Source organism: Phoenix dactylifera, chromosome 1 (genome assembly GCF_051530095.1).
Source record: "Phoenix dactylifera cultivar Ajwa chromosome 1, Ajwa_hap1_PhDact_Kaust_v1.1, whole genome shotgun sequence".
In the NCBI taxonomy this organism is placed as follows: Eukaryota; Viridiplantae; Streptophyta; class Magnoliopsida; order Arecales; family Arecaceae; genus Phoenix; species Phoenix dactylifera.
Window position 1 is genome coordinate 54,986,164 of NC_143190.1, and position 9,891 is coordinate 54,996,054.

A 9,891-nucleotide genomic window follows, 5' to 3' on the forward strand; every position below is an offset into this window, starting at 1 on the left:
TTCTTTTCTTTTTTGCCTCGCTATTTAAACATATATCAGGCTTAATATTCCCTCTCCTCATGAACCATGCACATGGAGAAATAACTGAATCAAGATGAATCAGGATTACAATTACAAACAACCATAGAAAAATAAATAAATAAGTAACCGGAGGAATTCGAACTTATGACCCCCAGAAAAATTGAGCTTTGGTGCCATGTTATCTAATCGATTGATCCCGAAAATTGTGTTAAGCTTTTGGGATCATCATTTAACATGAGTTTCACACATATTTGATAAATTAAACATGCGAAAGTGGCGACTTCTGCCGAAGCCCAGAATTCGTGCCTGCTACCATCACGTATAGGATGTGCATGCACTCACCTGTGCATGGCCAGCAGCCTGGCCAGCTTGGTGCCTGATATCCGACTGCTTGGAGGCCATTCCTTCGCTTTCTTCTCTCAAGAGAACGCAACTCCTCGACAAGACTTAACAGCAGGAGATAACCTGAGAACGTATGCTATCGAAGAGCAGAGGAATGGTATTTATAGAGTGGAGCGGCCCGGTTTCCATGCAGGCAGGTGCGTGTTCAGGTGAGAGAGATCGGTACACGCGCCATGCAACAATGGCTCCGTTTGACCAGGGATCATCGGCTGATCCGTTCAAATGGTTTCCTGGCTTAAGACCGAGCTCGAGCATTTTGGAGACTAACGTGTGCTGGAAAAGAGTTCTCATATGCTGAGCATGTAAACCCCGTTTTGAGATTAGTTGGTCTCCCAATTGAATCACTTATATACATATTTTTGTCAAAACAAAAGAAAGCAACAAACCTATTCTTGCACCACATACAAATGTACAATACAGCTAGAAGAATTTATCATTTGACCATATTCAATGGTTCAGACACATTCGATCGAGTGAACTTGTGGTTTCCGAGCAACAAATTCTCTATGTGCATGCCTCCGTTTAATAAGAGTTAAGGGAATGCTTTTATTCATGTCTTGGAGGAATTTTGAATTGTTTAATGAGTGAACTTTGTGGTTATTTTAGCAGTGCTGATGTTCATAGCTCATTGATTATGAATCTTAATTGCTGTGATTTGCTACATCATGTTGCCAGGTGAAGGCCGCATCAAGAGTTCACAGAGGTTTTCTTAAAAGATTGGAATGGATGGACAATCTATTGTTCTAGGACTACAAATTGGTAGTCAGAGCAATGCGCAAGTTGCCTCTGATGCAAAATCTAGAAGAGTAGATGGCTGCGTATCATATTGTCTGTACTGATACGTCTTCTTTTTTACTTCAGGGGTCTTTCTCATGCACAGGCATTCATTTCTATAGTTCAGTCTAGTGATTTTTCCTTTTCCTTTCTTTTTGAGAGAATTATGTGGTGAACATTTCAGTGATTCGAGGTAAGATAAAATTTTCAAGAAGAAAAGATTTGGCTTGCAGAACATTTATGCATAAATAGATTTGTACACAGGTGTCTCAAAAGTATCGTGAGCAGAAATTGGATACATGCAAGATATATAATGCTTTTCTTTCTTTTTTTCCCATTGGTGGTACAGCCAAGAGGTATGGATACAAAAATTTTGGGAGAGTCGTGTTACTGATGAGTAAAGGTGAACAGAAACCCCTCTAATCAACAATTTCTAGAAAAGATTGAAATTTCTAGAGCTCAACCATTAGTGTACAAGCAAGCAAAAGTGCACGTGCACTGCTAAATCTGAATCATTATATGTGACATGCAGTTTAGTTTTTCACTGCAGCATAAAGCGAGTCTCAGAATTGGAAACAAATACTATGAATACAATGAGCAAACCTTTCCAGTCAGGCATAGATTGTCCTTGTTTGCAACCATTCCAAAGGTTCTGCAGAAAGAGGGGTTTTCAGCTTTGAAAACCATAAGCATATCCGATGGGGGGAAAAGTGGGCCCACCAACGCACGTGACTGGGGAACCCAAATCCGACGACGCACGTGATCTCAATAGACATAGTCTCGGCAGCCATGGGCTTAGAGAGCACAAGCTCGACAAGCGCGCCCTGATCGAGCAGAGCCCGCTCGACCTCGAGGCTAGAAAGGACCCAGTCAAAACCCACAGCCAACTCCACCGAAAATCAAGCTGATCTCCGAATCGAAACGGCTACCACGTTCTCCATATTTGGGATCGACCCCTGCAATTTACGCCATGACAGCTGTTGAATTCAAATCCTTCCGTTCTCCACCAAGGGCCAGCTAATTCAAATCCCCAGGCCAATTGCGGTAATGTATTTTCAGTCCGAAATCCCCGCCGTAAACGCATGATAGCGTGTAACTGTCACACCACCTCCTATAAAGAGGAAAAACTCCAGAAAGACGAGGACTCTTCCTCCTCCACGCCTAGGCTTCTCCACTAAAAAATTGCCTCCAAATCCCCCTCTGACTTAAGCATCGGAGGGCCTTCGCCGGAACCCCTGGCCCATTCTTTTTGCAGGTTCCCCGAAGGTAGCCGTCAGCCGCCACCATCTCCCGGAGACAACTTTCTACAATTGCCCGTAGCGGAAGCTCCCCTCTTTGGTCCGCGATCACCCTCAGGTCCCATTTCCAGCAATAACATTTGGCTCTAGAAGAAGGGCCTGAGTTGTGATCATGAGGCTGAGGAGCTTCTAATACCTTCAGACAACGTGCACCAACTCCCGGCCACTCAGTCCAGAATTCGCCGCCGATGCCCCCGACGGGCCAAGCTCCGCAGATCCAGCCGCAACAGTTTGTTGCGCTGGTACAACAAGTCCAGGCGTTGGCTGCGGCAGTCCAAGGCCTACAACAGGTGCGGGTCCCTCCGGCGCCACCCCTGCAAACTCACGCTCGATCAACACTCCCCCCAAACGGGCAGGTGTTGCGAAGTCGAAATCCCCGCCGTGGCTCCTCAAGGATCAACGACGGAAAACAGCGCTCCCACCAGGATTCCCCCCAAACATCTCCTCAGGAGGAGTCATCTGGGAGTCGCCAAGATAGGAGGCCATAGCCCCGGGCCCAGCCGCAATCCTCCGAGGCCGGGTCAGCCCCAGCCCCAGGGCAATTTCCGTTGGGATGAGCAATATTGGCGATGTCCCAAGGTGGAGAACTCGATAAGAAGGTCGAGGACTCAAGCGGCGGATTGAGGCTCTTCAGGACCAGGGGGTGAAGCATGAAGGCGACCCTTACTTCACCACCAAGTCACCATTCTCTTGCCAGATCGAGAATTAGCTGATCCCACCGCAGTTCAAAATGTCACAGATAGAACCGTATAGCGAGGCCACCAACCTATTGGATCATCTGGAGAGTTACAGAGCTCTCATGACACTGCAATGATCTTCGGATGCCCTACTGTGCAAAGCCTTCCTAGCTACTCTTCGAGGGACGACCCAACTTTGGTTCTCGGGGCTGAAGCCGGACACCATGTCCTCCTTCAAACAGCTTGGTAGGCAGTCCGCTATTCACTTCGCTGCTAGTCGGCGCCAGTAGCGAATGTCGGATTCTCTCCTTGACATAAAGCAAAAGAAGGAAGAATCATTGAAGGACTACATCGACCATTTCACCGCCACTACTGGGGAGGTTCGCGACCTGGACCAGTCAATTGCCATGTCGGCACTGAAGATTAGAGCTCAGTCTTACAAGTTTCTTTTCTCCATCGAAAAGAACTTCTCCGCCAACTTTGCAGAGATGCTGGCCCGAGCTTGAAAAAATATGAAGGCAGAAGAAGCCATGGCCACTTGGCAAGACGCTGCCGAACGACCTTCGAAGATGCAGAAGAAGCGTCGCGAGGAGCGTGACCGCCTGAGAAGCAGGTCGCCCCGCCGAGAGAAGAACATGCCTCGGCTCAAGAGCCCACCTCGCTCGAGATCGCAACACCGATCGAGATCGCCACCCCGCCCGAGGTCGCCACCGAGGAGGCTCAAAGACTATACTCTCCTTAACTCTACTCGAATCGAGATCTTAATGGAGATAGAGGGTCAGGGCTACCTCCGACCCCCACCGCAAATGCGACAGACGAAAGCTCGAAAATGCTCTAGAAAATACTGCCGTTTCCATCGAGACAATGATCATGACACAGAGGATTGCTTCCAGTTCCGAGAAAAGATCGAAGCACTTATCCGTCGAGGAACGCTCGGTCGATTTGTACGAGACCAACACGAGGGAAGAGAACCAGTGGAAAACGCCACATCACTTGAGGGGCAAAACGACAATAGGCCCATTGCTGGCACCATCAACGTGATAGAGGGTGTCCTTGCTGAAGGAAGCTCGGCCAGAGAATTCGCTGAGAAGGAAGCCCCTCCGAAGCATCAACGTACCGCAGAAGTCATCTCGTTCTCGAATGAAGATCTAAAAGGAATTGAAACTCCTCATGATGACGCCGTGGTCATTTCTATGGCCATAAATAAATTTGATGTAGAATGTATTTTAGTTGATAATGGAAGTTCGGCAAACGTTCTATATTATGATGCTTTCCAAAAAATAAGAATAACGGAGGGCCAGCTCCGAAGAATAAACGCTCCGCTGGTCGAGTTCACCGGAGATTTAGTCCTGATTGAAGGTGTGATTAACTTAGCTATCACGGCCGGGCTTGCTTCTCGAGAAAACACTGTGAGGACGGACTTTCTTGTGGTCCGACTGCCTTCAGTCTACAACGTTATCCTTGGCCGACCAGGACTCAATGTCCTCTGAGTCATAGTTTCGACTTATCATCTGCTCGTGCATTTTACCACCGAGCGAGGAGGTTTATGTGGACGATATGCTGGTGAAGAGCCAAACAGCAGAGCACCACATCGCCGACCTCGATAAAGCATTCTCCACTCTTAGAAAGTACCGGATGAAGCTCAACCCCCCTAAATGCGCCTTTGGGGTTACCTCGGACAAGTTCCTCAGTTTCGTGGTGACCCAACGCGGGATCGAAGCAAACCTCGAGAAGATTCGAGAACTGCAGAAAATGGTACCACCAAGGATAGTCAAGGAGGTACAACGACTCACCGGACGAGTAGCGGCCCTAGGGAGGTTTATCTCAAAATCGGCGGAACGTTGTCTTCCCTTCTTCAAAGCCTTAAACGGCCGAAGGACTTCGTGTGGACCGAAAAATGCCAACAAGCCTTTGAAAAGCTCAAATGCCATCTCGCCTCCCCTCCATTGCTCACAAAACCTTAGCCGGATGAGCTCCTTTATCTGTACTTGGCTATCTTCCCGGTAGCGGTCAACTTGGTCCTGATTCGAGAAGAAGACAAATCTCAAAGGCCGATATACTACACCAGCCGAGTTCTACGGGATGTAGAGACCCGATACTCCAAGCTAGAGAAGACGGTCTACGCACTGCTTATTTTAGCCCGAAGGCTCCGACCGTACTTTGACCCGGCCGTATTAACCGACCAACCCATAAAGCAAGTTCTGCAACAGTCAGATCGCGCAGGAAGAATCGCAAAGTGGGCGGTCGAGCTTGGAGAATTCGACCTCGAGTACTGACTAAGGCCGACAATCAAGGCATAAGTGCTCGCTGACTTTATAGTAGAGTGCACCTTACCAGACGACCCGAGACTGAGCTCACACCAAAAGAGGATACCCCAGAGCAACCATGGAATCTACATGTAGACGGCTCCTCAACCTCGGGGGGTAGCGGTGCAGGCCTCATTCTTACCAGCCCAGATGGGGTGGTCATGAAATAAGCTCTACGCTTCAAGTTCCATGCCTCTAACAATGAAGCAGAATACGAGACGCTCATTGCCGGGCTCAAGTTAGCAAAAGAGCTCGAGGTCAAAAGCCTGAAGGTCTTCAGCGACTCTCAACTGGTCGTGAGCTAGGTCCTGTGAGATTTTGAAGCAAGAAAGTCGTCAATGCAGAAATACCTCCAAAAGGTGTGAGACATTATCTCCACATTAAACGCCTTCGACATCCAGCACATCCCCAGAGTAGAAAATGCAAGGGCGGACCAGCTGTCAAAGCTGGCAACTTTCCGCATGAGCGAACTCCCAAAGACCACAACGCTTGAGTACCTCCAAGCCCCAAGCACCGAGGAGCCCGAACCAATCCTCTGTGTTGAAACCGAGCTGAGCTGGATGGACCCACTTGTTAACTTCCTGCAAAATGAAACCCTCCCTGATAACGAAGTTGAGGCCCGTCGAATCAAACACCAAGCTTTTCGATACCTCCTATATGAAGGCAAGCTCTACCGTAAGTCCTTTAAATCTTCGCTCCTCAGATGCCTCCGACCCTCAGAGGCAGATTATGCCATGCGAGAAGTTCATGAAGAAATCTGCGGAAACCACCTCGGAAGCCGAGCCTTGGCCTACAAGATTCTGCGCCAAGGATACTACTGGCCCACACTTCAGAAAGATGCTACAGACTTTGTCCAGAAGTGCGACCGATGCCAACGGAACGCCAACATTCAGAGTCGACCATCGATTCCCCTAACTCCGATTAGCGCTCCCTGGCCGTTTGCCCAATGAAGGATCGACATACTGGGACCATTTCCACAAGCCACCGGACAAAAAAAATTTCTTATTGTCTCATCGATTACTTCACCAAATGGGTCGAAGCTGAGCCGATAGCCCAAATCACTGAACCAAAGATACGAGATTTCGTCTGAAAATCCATAATTTGCAGGTTCGGTCTCCCCCGTGTCATCATATCCAACAACGGACGTCAGTTCGACAACGCCCATTTCAGAAAATTTTGTTTGAAGCTTGGCATCGACCACCGCTTTACCTCGGTCGCCCATCCCCAAACCAATGGAGGGACCGAAGTAACAAATCGAACTATTCTCCAGGGACTTAAAGCCAGACTCGATCGATCCAAAGGACTATGGGTCGAAGACCTCTATAATATTCTATGGGCCTACAGGACCACCTTTCGGGTCCCGACCGGCGAAACTCCTTTCAATCTAGCTTACGGGACAGAAGTAGTCATCCTCTTGAAGATCGGACTTCCGTCACTGAGGGTGGAGAACTACGATGCAGCTTCCAACTCATCGCAGCTTAGGAGCAATTTGGATCTTCTAGAAGAAACAAGAGAGGCCGCTCGAGTTCGCATGGCAAGGTACCAATAGTGAGCGGCCCGGTATTACAACTCCAGAGTCAAAGTCAAGCTCTTCAGAGAAGGCGACCTCGTCTTGAGAAAAGCTGAAGCTTCTCGACCCATGGAGCAAGGGAAGCTTGCCCCAAATTGGGAAGGGCCATATCGGATTACCCAAGTTCAATGATCCGGAGCTTATAAGCTAGGGTTCCTAGAAGGGACTCTCATTCCTCGAAGCTGCAACTCTGAGAACCTCAGGATGTATTATTAGTGAAACCCCCCTCCTTTTTCAGGGGTCTTCTCTTCAGATGCTTAACGATTCAACTAATAAAACTCCCCCCGAGGACCTTCTTTGACCACCAAAGTTTTCTCTACTACCCATCTCCTTGTGAATTGTAGGCCCGTGTCACAATAAGAAGTGTTCTCACGACATTATGAAATGCTCCGCCCATTCGGTGATCCCCCAACCAAGCTCGGGATGCCCCGCTGAGTCGACTGCGAGCCAAGTCTCCCTCGGCCTCGGGAAGCATCGCAGAGTTGATCGCGAGCTCAGGCTCCCTCGACTTCGCGCATGATCCCTCGACCAAGCTCGGGATGCCCGCTGAGTCGATCGCGAACCAAGTCTCCCTCGACCTCGGAAAGCATCGCAGAGTCGACCGGGAGCTTAGGCTCCCTCGACCTCGCGCATGATCCCCCGACCAAGCTCGGGATGCCCCGCTGAGTCGACTGCGAGCCAAGTCTTCCTCGGCCTCGGAAAGCATCGCAGAGTCGACCACGAGCTCAGGCTCTCTCGACCTCGTGCATGATCCCTCGACCTCGCACATGATCCCTCAACCTAGGGAAGCCCCGCCTGGTCAACCGCAAGTTCAGACTCCCTGGATCCCGAGCACTACCCAAAACACTTGAAGACGGGGATCACAGCTTGAAGCAGAACGCAAGTCTGCGACAAACCACAACTTTGAAAGCCAAGTTCCGAGTCTAAAGACTTTGGAAAATTATACGAGAAGCTTCGAGACCAAGGACTTAGAAAAATTCTACAAAAAGCGTCAATATCGGGTTCATGATGTGATGATGCGCAAAGTCCTGCCCAGATGATCGATAACAGAGTTCATAACGTCGAACAGCCAAACAAAGGCAAGTTCAGAAGCATCACAAAATTCATAATAGATGAGAAAAAGATGTTTTTCATTGACATAAAGCCCTAAGGCCAGGTACAAAGGCATCGACTCTGAGGCCAATATTGACTCTGAGGCTAACATACTCGACCTCTTTTACCAAAAAAAAGGAGGGGGTGAAGGCAACAGCACCCTAGGTTGCCTCCAAAGTAATGGCGGCATCAGCGTCGACCTCGGGACCGCCTGCTGGAATGGCATCGGGAGCCTCGCCAGGATTCCCCCAAATCCGCCTCAGGAGGGGTCTCATGAACAGTTTCAGCAGCCGTCTCGACCATGGCCTCAACTTCGACCTCGGTCTCGGCTTCAGCTTCAACGACCGTCTCGACTACGGCCTCGACTTCGACCTCGGTCTTGGCTTCAGCTTCGGCTTCGTCCTCAACCTCGACGACTGCAGGGGAGGAACTCTCGGGCGCGCTATGTTCGGCGACCATGAGAAAACGGGGCCAGAGATCGTTAAAATCGAGCTTGGGACATAGTCTTCTCACTTGAGCTCGAAAATCTTCGAAGCTGCGAATATGTCCATCGACGACCTCCTCCTCCATCTCCTCTCGATACTCGGCTGACTCGCGGAAGATCTGCACCGCATTTCGAGCTTGCTGCATCACCTTCTTCTCCCGGGCCTCCAACTGCTCGACCTTCAGTCGGAGGGTTCCCACCTCATATTTTTGCCCAGCGAGCTCAGACTGGGCCTCGGCTAGGCAGGCCTCGGAGGCGCGAAGCGTCGACCTAGTGAGGGTGTGGGAGGCCTCCTCCTCCTCCAGGAGCTTAGTCTTAGATATGAGCTTGGACTCAACAGTTTCCGCCCTTGCAGCGAACTCCTTGCACTTGGCCTCGGCCTCAGCAAGCTCCTGGGCCCTTTGGCTCATCGCGGCCTGGTTCTGGAAGGTGGCCGAGGCGGCGACCAACATGTCAATTTCATGAAGGTGCTGTAAGGAGGGAAAGCAAAAGGTTAGGTGAGACTGAGCAGAGATCAAAGATCGAGAAGGTTATGGAAGCGCAGAAAAACCTACCCGAATGGCTGAGCAATAAGTCTGGTCAATAAAGTCACTGATGTTACCGGCTACGAGCTCGACTCGATCAGCGGGAAGCAACGCGCACCGGACTACCTCCCGTGCGACTTTGTTGCTGTGGAGGGCTGGGTTGCCCTCGAAAATCGTCCACTCGGGGAGGTACCACCTCCTTTTTGGACGCTCAGCGACCTCCGAAGAGCTCGGGAGGTCGGGTCTTGACGAGCTTGGCGGAGGAGCAAAAGAAGGACTCGGGACCTCAAGACCATTGCTTGGCTCGGGGCCCGAACGCCGGAGGCAGACGACCGTGCGAGCCCTCTGGGGGCCCGAGGACGAGCCAGCCTGAGCCCCCGGATCTTCCACGGCCTTGGTGGCAGTAGCGCGCTTGGATGGGGGCCACCTCCGACCTGGGCTTCCCAGCCCTCTTCTTGCCGATCTTGTGGACGAGGCCGGAGGTCTCGGCCTCGAGGCCCCCGACCTCCGTGGAAGTCGAAATCGAGATCGGCCTGGGGCCCCTCCTCGGGACTGGACGAGCTCTGCCAGCTTCTACCACTCTCTTGTTGTACCAGGCAAGGAGAGCGTTGTTGCTGGACACCATCCTCGAGACTTCTGAAAAAAAGAAAAGAGTTAAATCCAAGCAAAGTCCCAAACTGACTGAGGAAATAAAGAGGAAAAGAAATTTTAAGGCGACGGAATAGAGGAGAAACAGTACGACT